Genomic DNA, 14,933 nt, shown 5'->3' with positions numbered 1-14,933 from the left:
CATTTGTAGTGTGTCCGCATCCGTCATTCTGTGGCGCATGCCTGGAGAGAGAGAAGAAACTTTTATTGGGTAATGCAAAACGCGATAAACCACGCACCTGGCTAATACCACGACGGGACTGGCAGGTCTAGCCTGCCGGCGCGATAAAGGGCACACTGGACGGCAAGGATTTGGTCTTCATGGGCGGGACTTCACAGCAGTGCGTCCTACTCTTCCTTTGTGAACCTAGGGCTTACCCGCACTCCCAGAGGATATGAGATAAAGTGGTAGCCTCGCCACAGGCTGTGCAAGAGCTATCTTGGCAAATCTCCAGATATATACTATTGGGTATGTATCGGGGCGATCTCAATAATCCTCTTTTACTATAGTTAAGGTGCGCACAGATTACACGTAAACATTTTATGTCACCTATAGCTACAAGATAAATACTCTTGTTCGTTTGGGACCATTTTATACTGAATATTCTACTTCCTGGGAGGTTGTCTTGAAAGAGCATTGACGTTCTTCTACACCCCCCACCCCCCTTTCTTTTACAGTGAAAACGGTTAGGAGGTCAAAACATGGGTCACATTCGGCGCCGTAGTTGTCCGCCGCCACCCGTGTCCTCAACCACTATCGCAAGAAATAAGAAATGAAAAAACTAGGTAAATAAAGAACACCGAGGACACAATGGGATTCGAACCTGTGTCCGATGCGTTGCTGCGTGCCAGCCCAGTGTTTTACGACTGAGCCATACCACTGCTTGGGACTCGTTCGGAAACTTGCCTTAGCCCGGCTTGATGCCGGGAAAGGAATCGCATTAATATAAGTAATAAAACGTTTGAACATCAAAGGAACAACCAGGCATCACAAAATGCCAATTGCGTAACAAGTGGGTCGTCCAATGCTCCAACCCCTTACAAGAGCTTGTTCTTCATCACCTATTAACTGTGGCGCATACCCACTTCAGGCATAAATCTTCATCGCCGTCAGACCCTGCATAAAAAACGCCCAAACTTCCTATCAAGTGTGCGGATACCACGCTTCTCCGAAGAAGGACGAAGGATGTCATATGAATTCTGGCCGTCTATACACAAAAATTATGATTGTTTATGGCGTAGTGGGTACCCAGCAAGTGTGCTTGTAGCAGTTACCCAAAGAGTGTTTATAAAAGGTTCTCAAAGGCCGCTCTTCTAAGTTTCAATGTGACTCTACTGCGCGTTCCGCGTAGGCCTGGCGGTTTTCTCAACGGTTTCCCCAATAGGCGCTTTTACAAATTTCGATTGAGACACAAAAAGTTGTGCGGCATAATTTAAAAGGGAGCGTTGCTCCCTTGAGTCAGCGCTGCGCACCAGGTGTGTCGTGAGGGCAGCACCACCACGGCACGTCGCCATCGCTCTCGGAAGCCATGTTATCCGCCCAAGCTCTCTCTAGTGTTGCAATTTCGTCTCGATAATTGCTACAAAGAAAATTACTGTAAAAAGGACGCGATAAATTTGAAAGGAAGAGCGTTAGTGGAAGCAAGTTTCGGACATATATTGAACCCACGCTCGGAAGCCGATTGTCTTACGCGCGGGCCTAACTGGCACCTCGTAGACAGCAGGCCTGTTACATATTTATTAAAATATATCATGCATTTCAATTTGGATCATTATGTGCGAGGAATCATACATCATAATTCAAGCAGCAGAGCACAGATTAGTGAATACACCGACAGGTAAGTTGTATGAAGTGAATAATAGGTAGAGATATTTTAGTATACTGAACATATTGCATTAGTAGCAATAAGGCTGAAGGCGACAGACGAAATGCGCAACACACTCGAATGGACCATACGAAAAAGAGTAACATCTGGTCTGAGTAATAATTTTTTTGTAAAAATGTTCTTAGGGTATTCCAACCACTGATAGCTCGTATTTATTGATGCGAGATCAAAAGCTCCAAGTAGAGCGACGATCATGTGAAATATTGGTGTTAAAAAGCAGTGAAACCTTCTATGAAACAACTAATAGCATGGACACGGATGCATGAGTCGATTCACTCAGACAGAGCTGTGAGTCTCAATGAGTGGGTCCAAGTGAGTAATAGATTGCGAGTCTTAGTCCGAGTGAGTGCGATTGAGGGAAAATTTTGCTGACTGTGAGTTCGAGGGAGTTTACTTAAGAAAAAAAATCTGTGAGTGTGAGTTTCAGAGAGCTCTAAATTTTTGGCCGACATATGGTCCCGAATTGCTTGACGCAAGATTTTTTTTAAATGTGCTCTAGGAAAAATTTTACCTGTTTTATATTGGCGGTAGTCGTGTGTACATATACCTTTTATTTATTAGATGACCAAGCGCTAATTAAGTTCTTAGGTTTATATGGCCAACTTATTTATTCTCACCAGAAGCTCTTCATGTTGTACATCGTCTCAAAGAACTAAGCATTTTTTGTTGAAATATATCTGCTTGTTTTTCTTTCAATAAAAAGCAAAAGCGCGCGAAGCACTGAAGTGTAAAATAGACGTGCTCTAGGGGGGGGGGGGGGGGTGCGATTTGAAATGAAAAGAAGAGAAAAGTGAGCCCCGTAACTGTCCGTCTCTGTCTCTCAGGGCGAGGACACCTCAACAGTAGCTCACGAGGGGTGGGGTAGAGAAGGGATTAAAAGGTAAAGAGACAGAGAGAGAGGAAGGAGAGAGCGAGGCGCAGGGAAAGCGAATGACGCAAAGAGGAGAAGACAGGAAAGATGGAAACACGGTCACAGGAGTCCGAGCACGGGGCACCACTGGCGAGAGCTCTTGTCGGCGTCAGGAGATAGCGTATGCCAAGTCCAGTAAGCCAGAGCTACGCTGTCGTCAGAGATCGCGGAGGCGCAACCGCTCGTGACGAAATCCAGCGAGCGAGTGGAGCCTAGACGGACTTTTGCACGCTGCTACTCAAGCACTGCCAAGCGTTGTTTGACAGTTTACCGGCATCGTTCGTTCATTATGCATAGCTTTACGCTATTTTATACTCGCGCATACAAACCCGCTATTGGCGCGTCCATCATTGACGAGTGTGAAGCCCTGTACAATGCGGTGATGAGCGAACGCAGCCGTGTATCAAATAAAGAATACCTGAAACGCTTGAGAGGTGGCATGCGAGCACACGGCTATTTCGTATTCGGCGACTTTCCCCCGCTTTTTTTTTCTCGGAAAAAACAACCCAGCAGATTTCAGCAATAAGTTTATTTCAACAGATGTTTGGTCCTAAAGGATTTTTCGAGGCGAGGTACAAATATTAATATTAACCGCTTCAAGCAAGAATAAATGGGTTCACAAATAAAACAACTCTTTAATCAGCGCTTAGTCTTAAAAAATGAATGATGAGAGGGGATCTACCCGTCCACTCGTCTGTCCGTCTGTCCATCCATTCGTCAACGATACGAAAATTACTAACGCCATCTATAGTCGGTTACAGCCTAAGAATAAAAGTAAGCTTCACCCAGGGCTGCTACTGACTTTTGAGAGAAATTCGCCAAGCGATTACCGAAAGGTAGCCAAATGTGGCAATTTTTCTTCGAATTTCGCCAAAAAATGTCGCCACTCTGCATATTTGTCGCACTTCTAGTTTTAAAAAAGTTGTTTATTATGTATAGACACGTTCACTACAGTGCCATTCATAACCCCTAAATTGCATTGACGTTTTTTGATGCTAGTCACATCAGCCGCATCACCATGGAAGCACGGAGAAAGGGCACGCATGCTCTAGAAGTGTTCCTAAATGACAGCGCATCATAACAAAAGTTTGTGATGCTTTTACTTGTAGGGATTACAGGGCAAAGATGTTGCTCCTGCAAGAAGGGGGTTGTGTGCGTAGCCTTCCTGCAGATATAGAGAATGTCTTTGTGGTAGAATCATGTGTCTGATAATTGAACAACTTGATTACAAAACAACAGAAATAAATTCGAAAGTAGTGCGTAACCTTCGCCATGCCCACGCCAGGCATTTTAGGCGTTCAGGCGTTGTCACACATGTCCCGTTTATTAGAGAGGCAATCGCCGGGCTAATTCCAAGGGTCGAAGTATCGACCCCCCGAATCGCACCACGAAAGCGTGGACAATTTAGAAGTGGTCCTTTTTGGCGCGCCAGCGGACGCCGGCTGTGGTCCAAAGAACAAGTCAGAGCCGAGAGTTGATAAACAAACAAAATTATATTCTCATTAACGGCAGATCAAAACACAATACACACGTATGCACACTCCACAATAGTTACATACAATACGTCACCAATCAAACAACGTACTACACAGTACAATCAGCCACAATTGAAACAACGGACACAGACAACAATACGCACTACAATGCAGTCGCATGCATTGAACAACCAAGACACTTAAAGACTAAAGAGATATAAAACCTATTCAGTCCAAAGTCCTTGGATCAAAAGTCTGAATGATACTCTTCCGAGAATCACTCACTCAAAGTCCAGCGTTGTTGTCGTTCCGTAGTTCTCGAAGTTTCTCTTCCAGGAAACCTCGCGTCCTCAAATGGCCACTCTCCAAGCTTCAAACTTCTTCGCCGGAAATCCGTCGGCTTCACACACGCAGCTGTTGCCCGCGTCTTCGCTCGATAGCGGTAAACCCACGCTCTTGCCTGTAGCTCGAGCCGTCCCTACGGACCAAAAACTTCGCCGACTACACGGCGGACTCTCTACGCACTCTGGCGCTCACTTCCGTCTCCTCCTGTTCCGTCACTACGGGCAGAACCTTCGCCGACTCCACGGCGGAATCCCTACGCGCTCTGGCGTTAACTTCCGTCACCTCCTGCGTTCTCGTCTCGGCCGCTCGGTTAAATACCTTGCGCGCGACATTCCAGATGTTTCTTGTCGTTTCGTCGGCGCGATGCGCAGCGAAGGCTGGGGAGAGGCACGAGACGGTTCGACTGCCCTCTCCGGAGGATGATTCACTCGGTCTGACCCCGCCTCCTTCGTTCTAGAAAAATCGCGGTCTTGCTGGGCCGCCGATGTGGGGTGAGGAGGATCGTCTGCGAAGCCGTGCTTCTGCGGGGAGAGCGCGCGCCCGGGAGCCCTGGATGTTTGCTTTCTTTTTTTTTTCTTTTTACCTCGCGGCGTTTTCTGCCGCCCGTTGTCGCAAGGATTTGGCGGCGCGCTCTTTTTTTAGCGCTCGTTCTGTGACACTGCCCCCCACTTTAAGAATATTATCTCATAATATTCAAACCACACAAACGAGCGCGAACAGTCACCACACACTCTCACAGACTGTAACACAATCCGTCGCTCGTGACACGTCACATTCACGCAATACAATCTTACATTGTAGTTCAATTCCACAACACATGAAATATAACCACAGGCACATGAGTACAACACTCCACCACACATTCCCAATAATACAAATGTACAAAGTTCATTCATTGCAACAATTGTACAATACATCACATCACATCACCGACACTTGTGACACAGGATAACACAACATTAACACATCATATGTCACTCAGCACTGCCCAACACATTCTGATTTGACTTCTCCACTTATCCTGAGTACTTCGAGCAGCGCTTGCGCCCCTTTTTGCGGTGCTCGCTCGATCTCTTCTTGTGTTTCCACGTTCCTTTTCGGCGAGCCCCTTCCAACGACGGTATCTGAGGCGGCGTCTCAGCCATCGTTGTCACTTCCGACACCGTTAACGCGTCATTACCTTCGACGGGTCCTGTCTGTTTATTTACCCGCTTGATCATGCCTCTACTTTTTGCCCGGCTGGCCGACTCCGTCTCCTTTACACTGTCGGTCGGTTGAGGTTGTGCCGGCGTAAGTCCGGTTGCTCGGCCCGTGAACTGATTCGACACGATCGTCTTCTCCTTCGCTGTCTCTTGCGCCACAGCTTCACCTTGGGCTCTAGTGAGATTCGTCACGGGATGTTCCTCCACTGTATCTCGCGGCCGCTATGTTGGCAAGGGCTCTATCTTCGGGTCTTCTCCCAAACATTCTGGATCACTTGGCCCTCGCGCCCCGTCGATGTTTCCGATGACAAGGTCATAGAGGGGGGTCGTCATGCATAAAGCAGTAACCTTCCCGCTGAAGTACGGGGTTTCAACCTCAATTTCTGCTTCGGGAAGCATCCGAACCGTACGGGCAATTAGGCAAACCGGTTTCGTTCTGCCTGTCAACTCACTTTCCCGTACCAAATTTCTCCGAACGATAACAGTGGAGCTGCCGGTATCTCTTAACACCGTAACTTTTTTGCCCGCAACTTTTCCAGGCCGCGCTGGCATTCCTTTCGTAACACCGGTTGGCTGTTTTGACATTACAGCACCGACAATAGGAATTTTCTCCGCATTTTTCAATTCTACGAATCCGTCGGTGACGACATTATTATCGGATTTCGGTGCTGCTTGCACACAGGATACCTGGTGAGTTTGACTCACTCCGTTTCGACATGCATCTGCTTTGTGCCCAGTCTGACCACACTTAAAACATTTCACTACCGTAGGGCTCGTAAAGATTGTTCGACAGTTTTTCGCGCGATGACCCACTCGGTTGCACAGAAAACATCTCTGCATGCTCTCTGGTGCACGCTTCTTTTCTTCAGGAGCCAATTTCTTCGAATCATCGGGACAATCCTTCTTGACCTTGGCCAAATTAGTGCCACCTTGCGCTTCCAAGAATTGATCAGCCAATTCAAGCATTCCTTCAAATGACTCAGCCTTCCTCTCTTTCAAGTACAGCGACAGGCTTGGGTGGCAACTAGTAAGAAATTGTTCTCTAATTAGCAGCTCTCTAAGCTCATCGTACTCCTGCGCTGTCCCTGAAAGTTCAATCCATCTGTCGAAATAATGGCAAAGTCGGGCGGCATATTGCGTAGCTGTCTCACCGTCAGCTGGCTTTCCTGTCCGAAATCTGTCCCGGAATCCTTCCACAGTGAATCTAAATCGCTTCAACAAAGCCGCTTTCACCTTTGCGTAGTTGGCTGCATCGGTCGGCGTCAGCCTACCGTACACACTGAGCGCTTCACCACTTAAGCAAGTACTCAAAGCAGTTGCCCATTGATGTTCCGGCCAATTCTGGCTCTTCGCAATCGTCTCAAATCGGTGAAGGTACGCGTCAAGGTCGTCCTTCCTTTCATCAAACGCTACAAGCAGCTTGCTTGGGTTCAAGCGGAAACCATTATCTTCCCGTTCGCTGCTTTCAACTCTAGCTTGGACGGGAGTTTCACTTCGCTGTTGCAAACGGAGCCGCTCGAGTTCCATCTCGTGCTGCCGCTGCCGCTCCCTTTCAGCCATCCGCGCTTCTCTTTCATCTTTTGCCCTCTCAGCCGCCCGCTTTTCTCTCTCCAGCTCCAACTTCAACTGTTGCTCTCTTTCTTCCTTCGCTCTCTCAGCTGCCAACCTCTCTCGTTCCAACTCAGCTGCTTTTTCTTCTTTAGCTCTCTCTTTTTCTTCTTTTTCCTTCTGGGTGACCCACTTCCGTAGTTCGGCGCCAGAAAGACCCATCTTCTCACCAAGAGCAACTAACTTTTCGAGATCCATCGTGTCTCGCAAATAAAACCTTGCCGCGTGCAAAAAGTATCTGCCTCACTCAGTCTATCGGAACACTCCACTGCACTCGTCAACGAGAACACTGAACAACACTCAAAATCGTTCCGATAGCACTATCAACAACTCGAGGCTCTTTCTCACTACTTTGGACACACTGTGCACCAAAAGGTCCTGTATCGCGGACGCCAGATTAATTGTCACACATGTCCCGTTTATTAGGGAGGCAATCGCCGGGCTAATTCCAAGGGTCGAAGTATCGACCCCCCGAATCGCACCACGAAAGCGTGGACAATTTAGAAGTGGTCCTTTTTGGCGCGCCAGCGGACGCCGGCTGTGGTCCAAAGAACAAGTCAGAGCCGAGAGTTGATAAACAAACAAAATTATATTCTCATTAACGGCAGATCAAAACACAATACACACGTATGCACACTCCACAATAGTTACATACAATACGTCACCAATCAAACAACGTACTACACAGTACAATCAGCCACAATTGAAACAACGGACACAGACAACAATACGCACTACAATGCAGTCGCATGCATTGAACAACCAAGACACTTAAAGACTAAAGAGATATAAAACCTATTCAGTCCAAAGTCCTTGGATCAAAAGTCTGAATGATACTCTTCCGAGAATCACTCACTCAAAGTCCAGCGTTGTTGTCGTTCCGTAGTTCTCGAAGTTTCTCTTCCAGGAAACCTCGCGTCCTCAAATGGCCACTCTCCAAGCTTCAAACTTCTTCGCCGGAAATCCGTCGGCTTCACACACGCAGCTGTTGCCCGCGTCTTCGCTCGATAGCGGTAAACCCACGCTCTTGCCTGTAGCTCGAGCCGTCCCTACGGACCAAAAACTTCGCCGACTACACGGCGGACTCTCTACGCACTCTGGCGCTCACTTCCGTCTCCTCCTGTTCCGTCACTACGGGCAGAACCTTCGCCGACTCCACGGCGGAATCCCTACGCGCTCTGGCGTTAACTTCCGTCACCTCCTGCGTTCTCGTCTCGGCCGCTCGGTTAAATACCTTGCGCGCGACATTCCAGATGTTTCTTGTCGTTTCGTCGGCGCGATGCGCAGCGAAGGCTGGGGAGAGGCACGAGACGGTTCGACTGCCCTCTCCGGAGGATGATTCACTCGGTCTGACCCCGCCTCCCTCGTTCTAGAAAAATCGCGGTCTTGCTGGGCCGCCGATGTGGGGTGAGGAGGATCGTCTGCGAAGCCGTGCTTCTGCGGGGAGAGCGCGCGCCCGGGAGCCCTGGATGTTTGCTTTCTTTTTTTTTTCTTTTTACCTCGCGGCGTTTCTGCCGCCCGTTGTCGCAAGGATTTGGCGGCGCGCTCTTTTTTTAGCGCTCGTTCTGTGACAGGCGTACACTACACATCCGCCTCAGTGCAGTTTCTTGTGCCTATGAAGGCTGCCTAAAGAACCCAAACTTTCGACTGGCCCAAAAAGTGTTTTAATAACAACTTTAAACTCTACATACCAAATTAGAGGATCCGACAACAGTGAAGAAGCTGACGAGCTATTTAGTATAGTTGGTACTGTGGCCTTAACATACCACCTAACAGTCACCTAGCCTATTCAAAAACGAACTTAAGAGAAGATTAAAGCTCTTAAGTTCCCTAAGAAAGCATTCCATTGAATTGCATTTTGCTAGGAGGTTGCTGGCGGACGCATCAAAACTGGAGTGCCTTCAGGATCTGCGTGAAGTGAGGAGATTTACAAGACAAATAAGTACAGTACAGATACACTGAATTGCGTGTGAAGTGTGCCTTTGTATGGTGGATGTTAAACTGAAAAAATCAGAAACAATGTTGTCACCCAGTCGCTTTGAAGACACTGAATATAGAATGCATAACTTATTGAACTCCTCAGTCGAAAATTGAAGAAAGTTCGTCATATTGCCATTCATTTATTTAGGTTGCCACGGGCCAGTGGCAACCCTGGCTCCACCCACAGTGGTAACCATCCCACCCAGGTAGAATTTGCATCAATGGCCCACAGAATTGCTATCAGTTATTTACGTGACGTAAGACAGATTTCGCATACTTCATGAGTAAGACTTGTCTGCACAGGTACGTGTTCGATTCTCTAGTTTGCGGTCGAAAAACACTACTTCTTGGCAAATTTCATCAAAAGTTGCGACTTCACTGCTCCGCCTAACCTAACGTGTTAACAAAGAACGATGAAATTTTTGTATTTATAATATGCGTATTATCTCCATTCTTAGCGAAAAAAAGTGCAGATGAGAAGAGCGGAAATCGCCAATCACTGCACTGTTCCACAGATAAATGACAGGCACGCTGCAATGCTAGGGGCAGAGCACGTATTTATTTTTAGGTTGTCACCGACTATAGTGATAATATTTCTAAGAATGTATGGATGGATGCTATGAGCGCCCCCTTTATGATGGGGAGGTGACATGTGTGCCATCAGGTTCATGAGAGAAAAAAAATGAAAACTTTCTTTTTATGTTGGCCTAATGTCTCATCTGCTCCGATTAAATAGATCTTACTGTAACAAAAAATAAATAAATTTATGTTCTGTCTCTACCTCTTCAGGTAGAGTGACCTCATTTTCCCACTATTTCTGTCCTTTATCTCTGCTTTTCTGCCACCAATAGTCTAACCGTCTCTTACTTGCTTATATCACGGATGTTTTCAGCTTTCCATGATTGTCCTTAAAACCCAAAGCCCCATAATTGTACTCACACGTATACCTGTGTGGATGTCGCCTCATTCAATCAGAACGTGTTCCATCGCTTTCTTAGCTCCCCCAAAGCATGTACATTGTTCTTCCTCTTTATTGAATCTCGCTTTATGACTACGTGTTATACGGCGACCCGATCTCGCTTCGAACAGTAAAGCGCTTCCCCTTGAATTATCACAAAAGCTGTCCCGCCTTACTTCGATCTTCCCTTTTCAGTAGTTACTGAGAGCCGGCTTCCTTTCTATCGCTGTCATCCAATAAGTCCTCTCTGCCTCTCTAACTTTTCGCTTAATGCTCCTTGTTGCCATATCGCTCACACTGTCAGCCGTATATTTACTGGTGAGCCTTCTAGTTGTTTTTCTCAACTTTATGTCCACGCTCTTTTTATACAGATACCTGAACTCTTTCCCGGCCCATCTACTCTCCTTCATTTTCCTTAGCCTCTCTCCATCTCATTTTACTCTGAGCTTCGCTTACTTCAAACCCTATCAGCTAATTTCCTACCCTTCAGCCAACTTTCACATTAGCTAAGGAGGGAAGGTGTTTGAGGTTCGGAATGGGCGCTCCTCGATGACCCGAGTGCCCGGTCGCAGCGCGAAGGAAGAGCCGTCGTTCGGTGAAGATACGCTTTATTCCAGCACTCAGGCGTCTGCCCGCGTCCAAGCCCGAACCTCCCCTTCTATAGTCCCAAACGGGGGCAACCTTGACGGCTCCGCACGTAAACCCTGTGAACACAGGAGTATCTTTTCTTTCCCGTGCGCGGGTCTTCCGCGTTCGCCTTCGCGGAACCGATCGGCGTCGTTCGTTGACGGGTCAGGAACTCCGTGCTCTGCAGCAGCCACATTAGCTGCGCTGCACACAACACGCCGTTAATGGTTGCCTCATACTAACTCTGTCCATCCCATATCCTCCTTTACAGCCTCATTCATCATCTTCCCATCAGCACCCAACGCGAGGCGTCCCACAGTCCTTTGGTTTACATCTCTTTCTGACTTCATGCACACCAATGAGTTTCCAAATGTCAGCCCTGAAACCATTACACCTTTCCACCGACCTTGAAGGACTTCGTACCTATAAGACATATACACATAATATACAAGGATGGATGCTATGAGCGTCCCTTTATAACGGGACGGTGACACGTGTGCCACCCGGCTCGCAAGACAAAAAAACCAAAATAAATATTTCTTTTTATGTTGGCCTAATGTCCCATCTACTTGGAATAAATAGATGTTATTACAACAAAGAAAAAATATAAACTTCTGTTCCATCTCTCTGCCTCTTCAGAAGTTCAAGCAGAATTACCTCATTTTCCCACTATTTCTGTCCTTGATCTCTACTTTTCTGCCACCAGCACTCTAACAATCTCTTACATGCTTCTATCGCGGACGTGTTCAGCTTTCGAAGTGCTTCCCTGAAACCCAAAGCCTCGTGTAAGCTTGTACCCTCACGTATACCTGGGTGGATATCACCACATTCAATCGGAACATGTTCTATCTTTCCTTAACTCCCCCACAGCACGTAAATTGTTCATAAAGCACACAAAGGACAAATACACACAACGCCATTTATTGAGCAATTCATAAACTAGAGGTGGCTACATACAACAACAAAAACAACTACTACTATTATCACTACTACTACTACTATTACTACTACTACTACAAAGGAGGGAACTACTCACGCCCTAAGGAGCTTCACCCCTAAAATTACCGACATATCCATAAAGTGAATGATGTTAAAGGAGTTTGCTCGGAGGTGCACGGGACGTTTCTTGGCGAGGACAATTCTGTATCAAGGCTTTTTAACGGGTTGGCGCATGATGAAAGGCAGCTTTGTTGTGCACGTTCTGCGGCCGTCACTGCCCAGTGTTGGTGACGTCAATCGGCACGTTAACCACCTGCCCCTTTATGCCATACTGGTTGCTGCTGGGAGTCAAGTGTCTAACGCTCATTAATGGCAGACATGGAGCTATCAGTCGTTTTTTTTTAACGGGGTTGAGAGCAGGCAGCTGAGGCAGCTTGCGAGGATATTGGTATCCGTGCCTAACACTGATCGTAGGAACTTGTCACGTGCTGCTGTGCCTACGAAGCGACGATCCTCGCCCTGCCAACCTGCCTGACGGTTTTTATTTTTCTTCTCTCGGCTCCGAGGCGGCACGCGGTCGCGCGTGGCCGGACCAAACTATGGTGGCTAAAAGCGGAGGTGGGATGAGCAGGCAACAATAAAAGTTGGCCGCCATTCACCTGAATGCCGTGGAGCGGCGCAGTGGTCAGGGGTGCCGTGAGCGATCGCGTCCGTTCTGTGCGCTCGGCTGGGACAAAGCTTCACTGCAGTCGGAACGCGTTACCAAAATATATACAACTTTCTTTGATAATGTAGTCCTTTAGCACCGCAGAGTTTCTATTCTGCTGCTGTTACCGTGGGATTTTCGGATATGAGATACAGAGTCAAGTTATCTTACAACAGAAAGCAAATAGCTAGGCCTTTTGGAAATGTCACATTGATGCCCTACTAGGGTGAAAGCGCAGTTTAATTATGCTGATGCGTGCTTTGCTCATTTCATTCGTAGGCCTCCATACGCGTCAAAGGAGATAACTTGGTTCACACTAGCCAAATCAGTATATTAAACCATAGCATACGTGGTAATGCAACGTTCGATAGCGTTTTCATGCTCAATTCAGTAACCAAATAACTAAATGCACCATATTACGAGGTAAACAAACTTCATTGCGTACAACAGAATGATCTTGACTGTTTCCGCGCTTTTTATCACACCACGTAAGGCTTTATTCTACTGCATTACTTGTTGATCATTTCCTGATTCAGACCCTTCAGAAGGAAGTGGATTCTAGTCAGACAGAGAAACCTCAAGACAGAAAAGCTGAAGCACTTGCAAGTGTCGAAATTATAAGAGACGTACCATTCCATGAACTGCCTTTACGATGAAGTATATATGAGTACATTAATATATAAACGTACCTGATGATGATGAATAATTGAGCAGGAGTCGAGTGATCATTTGCGCCGGTTGCCTGCCGCAGCACCTCTGAGTTTTAACGCGATAGCTTTGAAGCGCTAACTTCGCAGAAAGTGCAGTGGCGGTGTCGTTGGTTCTAAGCGAAAATAATCATTGCGTGGCCCAAAAATTGAGAACGATGCATAAAAATGAAATAAACAATAAAAAAAACCTGGCAACCCTGGCAACCGCTGACAAACAGAATGGCCTCTCTCCGCGGAAACGCTGACGCCGCCCCAGACGGTAGCGCTATGTCGTGCCCAAGCGGTAATCACGCGAAAGAGGACCACCCTCCCATAACCTCCGAGATTGCAGGCGGGCGGCGTGGTCGCACGCCCGCAATATCGGAGGCCATGACCCTCCGCTGTAGCTGGGCGCCGCGCTCAGCACACCTCCCCTTCTAGCCACCCTAACCAAACACCACTGACACCCTTCTTTTTTGCTCTCTCTTTGACATTCGTGTTTTATCCCCACTAATCCCCCAAGGAGAGTTGCTGAGGTGAGAGAAATACAGTTGCCACCCCTTCCTCTTTCTTTAAAAGCCACTTCGATGAGGCGAGCGCGCAAGCCATCCAAACCCGACGCCTTGATAACGCCTTGTAGGGTTTCGCGACGCGCGCCACCCCGAGGCACGTGCATCGAGGCACCCTAGCGCCTTCGGTGGCGGCGCGCGAGCATTGTTGGAATCACCGGAGAGGCGACGCTAAGCGCGACCGCAGAAGTGTACACATTGGCAACACTGGTGCACACGCCGGCCACCTTCGTAGGACAAGCCGCGAGCAAAAGGAGCAAGTTCCAAAACATAGAAGTAGTATGTACAGATGACCATCATTAATATACAACTGATAAAACTTTTGTATAGGGCTTTTTTTAATCGTGGGTCAAGTTAGAGCTTGGACACCCGGTATATATTGTCACGTTACTCTCGACAAACTTGATAAAAAATGGGCTCGTTTAGTCGACTACTCAAGCAGCGGCTCAGAGAGATCGTCTTTGTCTTCTTTCACTCTTCGATCTCACCCAAACAAACCATGTGGCAATAGTCCCCCCCTTTGAAAGCATCGACTCGATGCTCGTAAATAAAAAAATGAAGGTATACACACGCAGATATAGAGAACCAAAAGAGGGAGAGTGCCACTACTCGCAGCGCAAATGAGGAAGTTTCGCCAACGCTTCCGCCAAGCGCAAAAAGAAAGGGCACAAAAACACACGAGAACACAAACAGCAGCGGCAACGCAATGTCACGGCATGTCGTAGCACGTGAAACCACAAGGGCTACTGTGTGAAGTAGGGCTTCAGCCGAAGGACATGCACGGTTTCGGGCCGAAGCTGTCGACGAGAAGACGCTGCGCCGTCCGGAAATACCTCGTAGGTAAGATCTGTGATTCGTCTAAGAACCTTGTACGGTCCAAAATAACGGCTTAGGAGTTTTTCGGATAAGCCTGGTCGCCGGACAGGGATCCACACCCACACTCGGTCCCCAGGGTGGTAGGTGACATTTCGATGGCGGAGGTTGTAACGTCGCGCGTCTGCATCTTGTTGGTGCCTGGTGTTTATGCGAGCTAGCTGACGAGCTTCTTCGGCGTATTGAGTGTATTGCTCAGCATCTTGAGCAAGTTCATTGCTTTCGTCGCACGGAAGCATAGCATCGAGCATGGTTCGCACGTTGCGTCCGTAAACAAGTCGGAAAGGCGGAAATCGCGTTGTTTCTTG

The 14,933-nt window shown here is 47.6% G+C and overlaps 1 protein-coding gene across 1 annotated transcript in view; it reads left to right on the top strand.

The window, feature by feature from the left end:
• Positions 1 to 14,933, top strand: part of LOC119176844 (luciferin 4-monooxygenase) — a 58,290-nt gene that overhangs the window by 14,585 nt on the left and 28,772 nt on the right. The window lies entirely within an intron of this gene.

This window comes from Rhipicephalus microplus, chromosome X (assembly GCF_043290135.1).
Source record: "Rhipicephalus microplus isolate Deutch F79 chromosome X, USDA_Rmic, whole genome shotgun sequence".
NCBI lineage: Eukaryota > Metazoa > Arthropoda > Arachnida > Ixodida > Ixodidae > Rhipicephalus > Rhipicephalus microplus.
The sequence above is the reverse complement of the archived record's forward strand: the minus strand, read 5'-3'. Positions and strand labels throughout refer to the sequence as shown.